This window comes from Protopterus annectens, chromosome 11.part0 (genome assembly GCF_019279795.1).
Source record: "Protopterus annectens isolate FY-2018-M chromosome 11.part0, PAN1.0, whole genome shotgun sequence".
Classification (NCBI taxonomy): domain Eukaryota; kingdom Metazoa; phylum Chordata; order Ceratodontiformes; family Protopteridae; genus Protopterus; species Protopterus annectens.
Window position 1 is genome coordinate 1,001,394,582 of NC_056745.1, and position 14,905 is coordinate 1,001,409,486.

The window sequence follows — 14,905 nt, forward strand, 5'->3', positions numbered from 1 at the left end:
AAGAAGAGACGGCTTATTCTGAGTATCAGTAACGAAGATAAATGCAGATAATACTCTCCAAGCCGAATTCAGCATGCAGCATGGGACCTGACTAAAACAGAATGCAGCATTCACACACGGGAGCACAACGACTAGATAATTAACCGAGAACCAGCAGTATCAAATAAAATGTATAACCATAATACAATAATAATATACAAAATACATATAATTATATATCAGCAGCAAGCAAATACAACAGAAGGCTAATCTAGTCGGCAGCAGCATACACTAGTGAACCATTTGGCACCCTCAAACAGAAGCATAAACTATATCAGGCAGCAGAAAATAGGGCTAGAAGTGCATTCAAACAGGGACTGTGTGTAGAATTACATTTTTAATTCACTAGGAAGACTTATCTTACCAATGAAGCAAAAAATGCAAACGAAGATGCAGGCAATCCAAACTTTTCAGTAGTCCCTCAAACAAATGCAGTTGACAGGATACACGTACAATGAAAAGGAGTTCCACACACCACATGGGTTTTATTAGGTTGAGTGGGCTGGGTAAGGCAGGTCTGACACCACAATGTGGGAGGAACACTGGCTCTTCTATACAGCATGCAAATCAGGTGGGGATTACATCACTTTGGGGGAGGAAACATCCCGATAGCTAGAGCAAGAGCAGATGGCAGATGTGACATCATAATTTCAGAGCCAGCTACAGGTTTTTCAAGTTGGTTTGCAAAGTAAAACAAAAACAGTATAGAAAGCTAGGAAGCAGAACAGGGAAAACTGTTGAGTGGGTTATTTTATAAAGCTGCAAGGGTGATTTTTTTAAGCTTTATTAAAGAACAGGGACTGGAAGAGTCAGCAGGTTGGGGAATCTGATTTAATATCCTGTTGTTTTCCTTTAATTGTTCTCTACATCTCTCCAGGGCTCAACACTCCTATTATTGAAGACATACTTTCTTGGTCCACTCAAACATTCCAAAATGAAACTATCATATTAGGAAACATGAATATTGACTGGTAAACTTTATCTTCCCATCAGTCCATTAACAGCATCAACCTAATAAATTCTACAGACAGCATTCTACTTTAGATTGGATCCTGGTATCACACCCTTCCAACTTTACTAGTGTTGGTACATATCCGAACTCCCTTAGTGACCATCTACCTGCTTTTGCCATTTGTGTAAACATACACACTCCAAAAACCTGCTTACTAAAATCTGTACATAGTCTCACCAACTTCTTTAAAGAGAAAATTAATGGTAACAACTGCTTTCTAAACCTACTAGCTAGATACCTTAGCTCCAGTCCATTCCAACAGAATCAGAAACAAACCCATGCCATGACTAACAAAGGAAAGTGAAAGCCTAGTGAAAAAAAAGCAATGCAGCCTGGGCTGTATAGAAACAAAGCAATAAAGAACAAGATCTCATTATTTTCAGACAACTGGGTAACCAAAAAAAAAAGAAAAACTAAGGATGAATAGAAATACTATAATGTTCTGCGGATCAAACATAAAACTAATCCAAAAAAAATTCTGGCCCACCATAACAACTCCACTCCACCCCAAACCAAGAAGGAATCCAAGATTTCACTCAATGCCCCAACCTATCAAATTACTGAAAATTTTAATATTCACTTCATACAGTCTATAGCCAGTCTTATCTCTAAAAGAAGTAATACCTGCCTCTCTTCTCCTTTTGCTACCCCTAGTTTTCCCCTCTTACCTGACCAACCCGCCCACCCTCTTTGCACAGAATCCACTACTGAGAACCATCCCACTTTCTCTCTTCAGCCAGCCCCTACAATTCTTATAAAAAGATTACTGCTCAAACTCAAACCTTGCTCTACCCCTGCTGACAACCTTTTGCCCACTTACCTAAAGTTAGCTGCTGACTCTATTGCTTACCCTGTCAGCATCCTGATCAATTGATCTTTATCCGAATCTGAAGTACCTAACATCTGGAAAATGTCTCATATCATCCCCATTCACAAAGGAGGTAATTCCACAAAACTTACACATTTTCATCCCATAGCCATACTTTCACCCATCTCAAAAATAAATGAAAAAATGTATCCATATTCAACTATTGCAATACTTAGAAATTAACAGCCTACTTACAAACATACAGCATAGCTTCCATCCTTGCCACAGTACAACTGCAGCCTTTCTAGCCTTCACCGATCACATAAACAGAGCTAGAGACTCAGGCTGCTATGTATCTGCTATATTTCTTGACCTCTCAAAGGCTTTTGACACCATGTCACACGCTTTACTATTGAAGAAGTTATCTAACCTAGGAGTTACCCCTCACACACTAAACTGGTTCCATAGCTACTTATATTATCATAAACTGACTGTAAAATGGTCTAATGTTATTTCCTCTTTTCTAGCAAACCCCACCAGTGTACCTCAGGGATCGATCTTAAGACCCCTACATTGTAATATTTTTACAAATGATCTACACTTTGGTTCCACTAGTGGAACTTTCATTCAGTATGTGGATGACTTCACAAGAGTCTGTACCTCTCACACACTACCCCATCTTTTCTTTAATACTCAGCTAACTTTTTCCTCTGTTGAATCCTGGCTCACTAAATGCCGCCTATTTCTCAATCCTAAAAGGGCAAGTTACTTTTCTTTCTGCCAAAGAACTGTACCACTAATCAAAACTTCTTCAAAATTATTTCTTCTGATAACACTACCATTAAAAATTGCCCATCACACTAAGCTACTTGATGTAATCAACTAAAAGGTGATCTCCACATACAACATAACATAAAGAAAACCCATCAGAAACTTGGCAGATTATGTAGAAATAAACACACCCTCATGTCATCTTCCAAAGTCACCCTTGCCAAAACTTTCCTTCTACCCTCAATTCTCTATGGAGCACCACTACTTAGCAATTTACAGGGCACTTCCAGATCCAAAATGGAACAGTGCTGCAATAAGGTGGCTAAGTTTGCCACCAGCTCAAAAAGCAGAACTCATCACTGTCTGGCACTAAAAAAACTAAACTGGATAGAATTCCCCAACTGTTTACTTTATACCCAACTTATAACACTCCATAACGTGGTCTACAAACCCCTAGCCTGCTGAGCTCTAAACAACATCATCAAGCCTTACAAACCAAACAGATCACTTAGGTCCACATATAAAAATCTCCTCACTATATGCAAACCCTCCAAGTCAGCTGGTCTAAGCCTCTGCTCCTACTATGTTGCAAAAGCTTGGAATTCTCTTCCACTAACTGTGAGAGCTAATTCTAACCTACTTGCCTTTAAATCCATGCTGAAACATCACATGGTTAACTCCTGGCTGTGCCATTGTGACAATCCAGGCTAACCTTTCTCTCCAGATTAGGCCACACTGACTCTCTCTGTCTTCTTATGAATGTTTTCAAACTGTGTCTTTCACTTGTATTTTATAGATATATAATGGCTAGTTATCAAACACTAACAGCAATATGCTTAATTCTTGGACTATTGCATTTATCATATTACTGTATAACTTTTAACTTTACTTTATTTGTAAATCTGTATTCCACATTTTGTAACTCTTGTAATTCTGTATCTCTGTATATTTTTGTTATTTTTCCAAAGTTTGTATATCGCTGTAATTTGGACCCCCCCCCCCCAAGTCTCCTCTGAAAATGGGTTCTTTTTGACCCAGTCGGATCATCCCAGTAAACAAATGTCAAATAAATAAATAAATATGCATGCATACATATATATATATATATATATATATATATATATATATATATCTATATATATATATATATATATATCTACACACATACTCATATATAAATATGCATATACATTCACACAGATATAAATATGTACACACACGTGTGCACTAGGGTTCTGAAAGAAAACATAAGTAGGTGATTTGGTCACATGGACTGATATTGATGTGACACCCCCACTTCACGTTATTAAAGGGGAAAGGGGGTTTGCCAAAGATGATGATGTACTCATACATGAACACACAAACACACACACACACACACACACACACACACACACACACACACACATATATATATATATATATATATATATATATATATATATATATATATATATATATGTACAACCACATGCATCTATAAATATACACATACATATATGTATAGAAATAAATTCACTTGCTTGCACGAGAACTCATACACATACACATGAGTTTCAGAGTTTATTTCCTTCAGAAAATGCATGTTAATGCAAAAACATTTATTCCACCAACTTTCTACATATGAAAGAGAAAAGCTGCAGATTACAGTTACTGAGTAGTGATAGAAATTTAAGTTTCAGATTTCCCCGCGGTTGAGTGGGTGTTTGAAAGACATGCGTTGAATGGGCGTGCCTTCATTGAAGGTTGGGCGTCGGGCTGGCAACTCGACACCATAAAAACCAACTGCCAATCATTAGCGGACCGGAGTTCCACTGTGGTGACCCCTAACTGGGAAAAGCCAAAAGAAAAACAATAACAACAACAATATCCTTCAGAAAATGTATGATAATGCAGTACCTCTTTATTCTGCCAACGTCATAAGTGTATTAGTGTAATAAATAATTCTAAACCCGAGTTTGCATTTTTCACCTTCAGTACTTCTTGACTTTGTTACTGATTGTATTGCTAATGGGAAAAATGGTAAAGCAAAAAAAAAGACTTCATTATAAGCAAATAATCATAAACAAATACAGTTAATGAAGTGGACGTGTCCCAGCCCATTCCACCTTGAATTGTACTTACACCTTATGATCCAATTGGCTTGTCCTCTGGTGACTTCATGAGTCTGTGCAGTTCTGAATACAGAGGATGTAATGCATGGCCGAACACTGTTTTTTATTAAGAGATGGTTTACCTTAACTAAGGTAAAATAAGATAACAATGAATTTTTAAAATCTCCACTGTATTATAAATTATATTTGCATGAATTGAGTTTGCTGGTATTTTCTACATGTGATGTTGTGGCTGATGGGGGATGAGTCAGTTAAAACCCCACCAAAAAATTATAGAAAAATCCATTTTATGTCTTTTTTTTGTAATGACAACAATATTTTATTGAGAACAGTTAAATATGCACAGTCATAGAATTCAGCAACCATAATTGTAATCTCTAATTGAAAAGTTCATAAAAATATATTACATTGTGGTTGTCAGTGCTCTATGAGGCTGTAAGCATGTGAGTGAAGACTTTTATTTTAGAGCTTGCAGTCTAGGTGCAAATCAGAGATTTGCAGAGATGGTGCTGTATCATGAATGAACACAAATCCGATCCTACAATTCTTGCAGTAGCTGGCAGAGTGGCTTCCTGACAAATCACCTCCTGAGCTGGTTAAGTATCCGAGTTTATGTCGTCTTGCTACCATCAGATGTAAGGAAGTGTCAAAACATAATAACCACCAGACTGACTTCACCATAGTGTTATTCTGTCATATTACTTATTTTTTTATGTAAAACTGCGGTGGTGGTGCTACGGAAGCATTGTTGCCTCACAGTAAAACGTTGTCCTGTTCAATTCTCAGCTAGAGCGTCTTCTGTGTAGAGACATGCGTGAATGGGCGTACCTTCGTTGGCAATTCGGCATGTAAAAATCTACTGCCAATCATTAGCAGACCGGAGTTCCGCTGTGGCGACCCCTAACCGGGAAAAGCCAAAAGACACAACAACTTATTTTTTATGTAAAAGTGTCTGATGCCCTAGTGAAGGCTCTACAAAAGGTGTCTGCGCCCTTACTCCCCTCCAGTTTCACAGCAGAGAAAGGGATCATTTATGGTCTTCCTTTTTCAGTCAGGTCATATAGAATCTTTTCACTTACTTCATTGCTACCATACAGGGTGATATTTAATACTGTGGCACAGTGGCCACTTGCTTTGTCACAAATTTAGCTTTGATGTACAGTATATGCACAATATATTTTGGCAAAAAAATAATGGTTTTGTATGTGGGCAACACATTGTGGTATTAATACCTTGAAATAGCACCATATAGTGTGAGTCACATGAGTAAATGCTGTTAAAAAGAGGGATTGTAGCCCATAATGTTTGAGTATGTTTGCTTCAAACTGAGATGTATTTCGAGGCCAAGAGTGATGACGTTTGGTGAACCAAAACTAGAGAAGCTGTGGAAATGCCAGAAAAGTAACTGGAAAACCTGTACATTTACTTAAGGAACACCAGGAGCCTAACTGGGGATTTACTAAAGGAGCACCAGGTGCAAAATTGTAGATGCAGTTGTAGATTGCAAAGCAGCCTGATGATGAGGTTGGGAAGATGGCTTAATGACTAAGGTGTTTACTTTACAAACACAAGGTACAGGGCTTGAGTCTCACAGGGGCTAATTGGCTAGGCTTAAAATGGCTCACAAGGGCAGTTAGCTTAGTACTAACCTATGAATTCTAATCTTATGTTGCACTGACAGAGTTTAAAGGAGAACCACACCCAAAAGTTGGGAGAAAAATGTTTTTGGCATATCTTGAACTTTCTTTGCATTACTAATGTTTCTGTATCAAAATGTTTATTATCATCTTCTAATTTGTTATACCACAAAATGACCTGAAAGAGGGTTGCCATGGGTAGTGTACCTTTTTTTACAATCAATGCCTTCACCTCCCTAATGTCATTTTAGACAGACAGACAGAAATCCCTATGATTAGAGGATCATTTATTGTGGCTCTCTCTCTCTTTCTCTCTCTCTCTCTCTCTCTCTCTCTCACTCATCAGCTTAAGACAGTACTGTGACTTTTTACTTTTGACTGTCAGCATTGACCAGTATTTTTTATTACTTTTCTTCATCTCTGATACAACACTTTCATGTTTGAAAGACAATCTTGAAAACGTTAATTGCTCTTTTCAAAGTAATAACTGTAGTGCAGTGTTCAGGTGTGAGAAGTCTGACCACTGTGATTAATAAGTGTTACTTGGTTTGAGCTGGTTTGTGTTGCCTTTACAGTTTCTAAAACTGCAACTAGAATTAGAGTCTTTGATGCTAATCTTTCTTCTCCAATTCACTGACTTCATTCAACAAATCATGTTGTGCAATACAAAAATGTAACAAAATGACAGAAGAAACATGCATGTTTACAGGAAATACAGTGCAGAAAAATGCAGAAACCAGTTATAAATGAAAATCCTTAGAGTACCATGAACTGTTTTCTTTCTTTCTTTCTTTGTGACACTCAGTTTGATTAAAGGGAAAGACAACTAATGTGTAATAAGAAAAAAGTGTGAGTTTTGTTTTCTTGTTCGTTTGTATCTGAAAACTAAGATGAAAACAATGTTTTTGTTCAGATTCCAGGCTACATTAGTTATATGAGGTGTGATGCTGGCAATCTGTGACTGATGAGGCACATTTAAATGCAGATATTTATGGACCACTGTTTTCTGAATAGCTCTGTAGTTGAAATAAGTGACCTAATTACCTTGCCACTCTTTGCAGCATTCATGGTGTAAAAGATGACAAGACAGGAGAAAGGCAAACATTACAAAGTTCAGACATAAAACAAAATGGACTAATAATTAAAAGTTTCTTTTTCTGTATGTGACGTTTAATATTTGATTACAGGGTAGGAAAATCACATTTTGGAAAGAAAAAAATGGCATTGGATGGAATTCTCCTTTAAAATGAACTAATATATACACAACTGAACTATAAGTAATTAGATGTATTATAAGCAGACTCATGCTTATTTTCTTTTGGTCTGAAAAGTAATTTTAGCAGGGTTACCTTAGAACTTCAGAGCACAAGTTTTGTAGGAATTAATTGTGTAGCCTGTAGTACTGTATGCTGTCTTTGAAATGGGTAAAAAAGGAGTGAAGGATGATCTCACATTAGAACTGTTTCATAGTTAAGCAATAAAAAGAAAAAGCAAAAGCCAAGTCCAAAGGACAACACAGGCAAACAATATTCAAACTATGTTTAATACAATGTTAGCGCTTTCGTTTTTAAACTTTAAAAACTTCTTTAGACATAGTTTTAAACATAGAATACTTCTTAAATATCAAAGAGAGGGAAGGCATGTGATCACTCACCCCAGACGAAAAAATTAAAGACATATCCTCATACTATGTATATACATAAACAATTTATGTTTAAAAATGCAAGCAGTAATAAACCATGCAAGGATCAGCACCATAAACCTAAGAAAATTCAGATAGCCTATATATGTTGTCTAAGTAGTTTTAAAATACATTCCTACTAGGGTTGCCACCCCTCTGTTTTTTTCCAGACTATCCGGAAATCAAACTGATTCTCCAGTGGTCCGGAAAACACTGTACAAATTCCAGTATTCTGTTTCAAAAAGGAAACAGATTATTGGAGTTTGTAAATCAGCTGATTTACTATGCTTTTTTTTTTACAGAAAAGCATAGTAAATCAGCTGAAAGCAGGCAGCAGGAATGGAAAAAGAGGGCGTTTCCTGCCAGGTGATGTCACAGAATAGGTGGGGTGTGGGTGGGATGTGGGCGGGAGAAGGAGTGGGATGGGTGGGGATACTGGTGACGCGAGGGGTGTGGCTTTACTCTGGTTTTAGCCACGACGAAAGGTGGCAACCCTAATTCCTACATATATTTTACTCATAATGTTAAAAAATAAATAAAAACCTTTGAATTATTTTCATTTCTCTAAAGTTTTTAACTTTAACATGGGGGCCATGCTAACTGCTTCATCAAGTCCTGGGTGTCTATAGGCTTCAGGTCGCAATTGCCATATTACCTCCTGTCTCTCCAAATATACTGACCAAGGACCTCCTCTTGGATTCCTCTCCACCTTTTCTAATGCAGTAAATTTAAAAGTGTGTTCGGGGAAGTTCTCCAAGTGTCTAAAAATATCATTGGATTACTTGTTCTTCTTTATATCATAAGTATGCTTCTTTTAAGAGATGAAAAAAATTCAAATGTTTTTATTTATTTTTTTAACCTTATGAGTAGAATATATGTAGGACTGTATTTTAAAACTACTTAGACAACATATATAGGCTATCTGAATGTTCTTAGGTTTACGGTGCTGAACCTTGCATGGTTTATTATTGCTTGCATTTTTAAACATAAATTGTGTAATTATATACATAGTATGAAGATACGTCTTTAAATTTTTCATCTGGGGTTAGTGATCACATGATTTGCCTCTCGTATTCTGTGTTTAAAACTATGTCTGAAGAAATTTTAAAGTTTAAAAATGAAAGAGCTAACATTGTATTAAATGTGGTTTGAATATTAGGTTTGGCTGTGTTGTTGTCCTTTGGACTCGGCTTTTGCTTTTTGTTTTTATATCCAGTTTTTATTTTGTGTTTTTTTAGTTAGGCAATAACCCACGGCTGGGTGTGGGTAATGCTGCATTCACCCACGGTTGGTGTGGTTTGGTCACAAGGGTGAAGCCTGAGTGACCAAACAAAGCCAACTGTGGGTAAATCCAGCATTGCCCACATCCAGCCATGGGTTATTGCTATTATACAATGACATTATTTAAGAAAAAATACTTACTTTTCTTAAATAATGTCATTGTATAATGCCTCCATCCTGGGGCATTTTTGGATGTACTGCACATGCGTATGGGACTTGTGTTCCCAAGCTTATGCAGTACATCTGTGCTGTGCATAGGTAGCAATGGCGATTGGAAGATCTCCGTTGATTGTTTTTTTGTTTTTTTTTAATTGGGAAGAAAAGAAAGAAACCAGGAGACTTTTTACATTTGGGAGAGCCGGGACAGACAAAATAAAATGGTAATCAGGTAAGTTTCTTTAGTTTTGGAGAACATACCTGATTATCCTTTTATTTTTGTCTGGACCATCTCCCTTGTTCATTTCAGGTCTTCCGTTTTCTTTTTTTTTTGTTGTTTAAAAAAGGAAAAGTGAAAAAATTACGTGATATACTAATAGGAAAAAGTCCGAGCGGCTGGACCTTTTCCCGTTGATATATTCTTGGATTTACATTGGACACGCTGGTTGGGCTGGTCAATTAGCGTGCTTGTTTTTGAATATTAATAGCCAGTCATGGTATAATCATCATTATACAATGACTGTTGATTGGTGTTCCAAAATGAGCACACTGATTGGACAGTCCATCCAGTGTGCCCATTGTAAATTGAGTATATACCAATAGAAAAAAATTTGTCTGCTGAAGTACCACTGAGTGGCCAGACTTTCTACTGGCATATGCTGGGGACAATACAATATGAGAAAAATCAGGTTATGTTCTGGAAAACTAATGAAACAGAAACATACCTGATTTCCCTTGTATTTCTTTACTGTCCCTCATAAAATCCTAACTTTTTAAAAATTAAAAAACAAACAAACAGAAACGAAGATTCGCTTTTCTCCATTGTTTTTCCTGCACTGCCAAAACCACCACACCATCTCCTGTGCTGCACTGGTGTACTGTGCATGCATGGGAATGCAGGTCCCAAGGAAGAACGTGGAAGAAAATGAAGTGCTGTTATACAAAGACATTATTTAAGTAAGGTAGGCTTTGCCCTCCTGATCAAACTACACCATTCATTGGTCAATCCTGGTATACCCACACAAAGTCAGGGATTATTTCTTTAGCATCAGCTAAAACTTGGAATATGCTTTGCCCATGGGAGATGGGATGGGTTATTGAATCTTTCTGAGTACACCTGAGGAATATAATCTATGGTCAGGACGGCTGGTGAAGGAGAAATAAATAAGACCTTCCTAAACCAGATGTATCAATTAATAGAGTTACTGGAGTAACTGTTAAGGGTAATTAAGGTATTTTTAGGAAAAATGTCCTTATTAAAGTTATTAGAAGAGCTCTAGATGGTTAATTTTCCTGAGAAATATAGCATACGTGTTCTGAGTATGGAATCCAGTAGCAAGTGTAGAAATATGTAAATCTAAATTTTTAAATAATTCTGTATTATAAAATTACTGGTCACAGAATGTAATTACATATTTTTCTGTAACAAGAGCTAACTGATACTTTTAAATAATTTTAGGAAAGTGGTTTTAGAATAATATTTGATTACTTTTGCACAGATTTTGTAGACAGAGTTTAACTGTGTAATATGACTGTAACTTTCTGTGAACAGGGTAGCTGTAGCTGCTATTTAGATAAAATGAGATACGCTCAATTGTCTGTCCATCAGTAATGTAACACTGAATTAGTTCAGCAATGAAGTTGCTAAGATAGCAGAGAAATTGGCATGAAATTCATTGCTTAACTGATCAGGTCCATGCACCCAGTTCATAAGAAGAATATAAGTTATTCTTTTAATTTCTTCCAGCGCAAGATTCAGTATATGATATTATACGTATTAGAGTAAATTCTATACGCCCTAGAAGACTGGCTTCCCAATCAAATTTTGGCAAATTGACAGTACCACTAAATACATTCCTTTAGTAAACTAGAGCACATTCTAATGGTGCTATGGGATCTGATAACAGTTGTCCCTCTAAGTAGTTTACTAAAACTGACTGCTAGCATCTTGGTTTTGGGAAGTATTTCCCACCATTATCTTCATTTAAATATTTCTATTTACTAGAAAGCACAACTGGATAGATTGGAGGGAAGGACGGCAAGAGTAAAGTGGGATAAGCTTATTCTTCCAGTAAAACAGGGTGAATTGGGATTACCTGAGTTGAAGGGGTATTTCAGAGCAACACAGTTAAGGCTCCTATACATAGCACAAGCAGAAAACTATAATTCAAAATGGAAAGAGATAATGAAACAGGGGGAAGCTCAAGTAACAGGGAAAGACTAGGGTTTTAGAAGCAGACCTTTAAGGAGAACAATAATAATCATGCAAAATATATTCATAAAGTAGTAGAAACAAAACACCACACAAACTGATAGTCCACAGACTGAAGAAACCAAGGTACAGATCCACACAAGACTTTTATTATTAGCGCTTTCATCTCTATAATGGAAACTTCATCAGAATTCTGATATATTCATAAAGTAGCAGAAGGTATTGTAAGAATTAAGCCAACATGGGAATGGAGAAAGAGATTCTGCCGATGGGGAAGACTGCAATTAAGGATACAGACAACAGGCAAGAGGGGGCTGGAATATATTGGAGAAAATTGGCAGTGGAACCAAGGTATTGGGAGGAAATAACTACAGAAGGAAAGGTAATGGAATGGGAGGATGACAAGAACTTATTTGGACTGCATGTTAGAGATTGCCTTCCATATTAATAATTGATTTAAGAGTATATGCAAAGAGAAAGAAATGGGGGGTCCTAGATAAAAGACCAGTACTGGTAGAGTTTTTGGTAGAATATAGAGCAGAAGTTGCTGTTAAGAAAGGAATAACTAGTAGAGCATATAAAGTATTGCATGATAACTGTGGGAATCAATCAGAGGAGGTTAAGAAGGATTTGGAAGAGAGACTGGATAAGCAATTAACAAAGAAACAGTAGGGATATATATATATATATATATATATATATATATATATATATATATATATATATATAGTTTCACGTCATAATCTCAAATTACTGAAATCCTGAATTTCAGTAACCCGAGACTATAAAGTCGAACCATTCACAACAACGAAACCCACAATCCCGAATTACACAATCACGAACATACATACACCATACACCATATGGGGGGCTTCACCACCCACACCCCTTGCTTATATATACCAACTCCACACATAACATAAAAAAAAAAACCCTCACACCATGGCATCCTCCACTCACTCACACACAAATATACATCACACACACACACACACACACACACACACACACACACACACACACACACACACACACACACACACACACACACACACACAAACACCAACAAATCCAACACTCACACTCACACTTACACCTCCCTACCCTTACCCCCACATACATTGCACAAAAACACACACAAACACTCACTGACCTGCAATCTCAGACACCATAACACTACACGTGACATACCGGAAATGCATAAGCACGGTTCTGAGATATTCAAATTCACTATTATGCACTTTCAGCATTCTAGTTTTTGCCTTCATGGTCTCAGGTTACTGAAATTCGGGATTTCAGTAACTCAAGATTTTATATATATGTTGTTGTTTGTCTTTTTGGCTTTTCCCAGTTAGGGGTCGCCACAGCAGAACTCCAGTCTGCTAATAATTGGCAGTTGATTTTGATGGTGCTGAGTTGCCAGCCCGATGCCCAACCTTCAGCGAAGGCACATCCATTCAGGCATGTCTTTCAAAGGCCACTAGACTGCGGGGAGGGCATGCAGACTCCACACAGAAGACACTCCAGCCATGAATTGAACAGGAGAACCTCTTGCTGTGAGGTAACAGCGCTACCACTGTACCACCACGTCATATATATATATATACATATATATATATATATATATATCTATATATCTATATATATATATATATATATATATATATATATATATATATATGACTCCCGAATATGCAACAAAATCTAGAAGAGTTAGGATCTTTGCCTGGAAGTGTTCACATAGGTATTTTTATACCCCAAGCAGGATCCAAAGAATTTTTTCTAATGTAGACAGTAAATATTGGAGGTGTGATGGGGAAGAAAGAGGTAACTGGGAACATATTTTCTTAGAGTGTAATGATTTTGTGGACTTCAAAGATTCCCTGCTGCCTGCACTGTTGGAGATGCTGGGTGAGCAAATTAGAGTAACTAGAGAAATTATTTTTTGAGCTATGATACAGAATTGGAATTGCCTAGATATAGTAAGGCCTTACTGAGTCTAATTATGATGGCTGTCCAAGAAGCAATTACTAGAAACTGGAAATCAAACTCTAAACTAATTTTACTAGAACTAACGAAGATAATAACAGAGATAAAACCACTGGAACTGGGATCTTTGGAAAAGGATAGGAGCAAATTACATTGGAAAAATGGGAAATGTGAGATCAATACACGCAGAGGAGGAATGAGGTTTAAAAGAAGCCAAGATTTGAATGAGCTATGTAATGAGTGACTGATAGTGATATTAAAAGTGGTGTATAATGTTTACAGCTACAGTTGTGTTGGCACTGTTTGTAAGGTATAATGTTTGCCACTGAGAATGTGTAGTTATGGTTTATTTTCATTTATATAAATGTAATATTGCCAGTGTCATACATGAAAATTTAATGAAGATTTTTTTTGTTCAAAAACAAAGCACAACTGAAGTGGAATGTTGTAAATATAGCTTTTTCTTAATGACTACATCTGAAATTTGACTAAACTAACTGTTGAGAATTGCTAAAAAAAGCTATTTAGCTTGTCATGCAAGGTTTTCAGTTTATCACTTTCATGTAGGGACTGAAAGTACAAAGCACCAAAGTGCAACATTTTAGCAATGTCCACTTGCGTAAAAAAAAAAAAAAAAAAAAAAGAGTGATCTTATTTGTGTTTGCAGTCCCAAATTCTTGAAATTGTTCAGTTTCTATTTAATTTAAACTTTTTTGCTTAAAATATGAGTGTAGAAGCCTGTATGAAGTACTAAAACATGGTATAAATGAATCACGGGTTTACATGGTTTACTATCAAAATGTTAAAATTCATATGGTCTAACGTTCATTTGATCGACCCATATGGTTGACACATGAATATTAAGTAGTTCATTTGGTGACAGGAAGTGCATGCAAATTACCTGTCGACATTATGTTGACAACACGGCAAGGATATACCCTTGTCAGCACTGTTGTGTGATCTCGGAGTTGTAATATATAAGTAGAAGGGGGTGTGTGGGGCGCAGCCCTCCTGCAAAAACACTACTGTTAGTATTGCAGGTGTTTTTGACCATTTAAACTTTGATACTTTTTATTCAGTATTTTGAACGTTCGGTGTAATGACTTTCAATGTTATGACTGTCGCCCATATGAATTTTAACATTTTGATGGTAAACCAGTCTACATACCTCTTAACCTCTTAGCTCAAGAAATCTGGACAAAGCA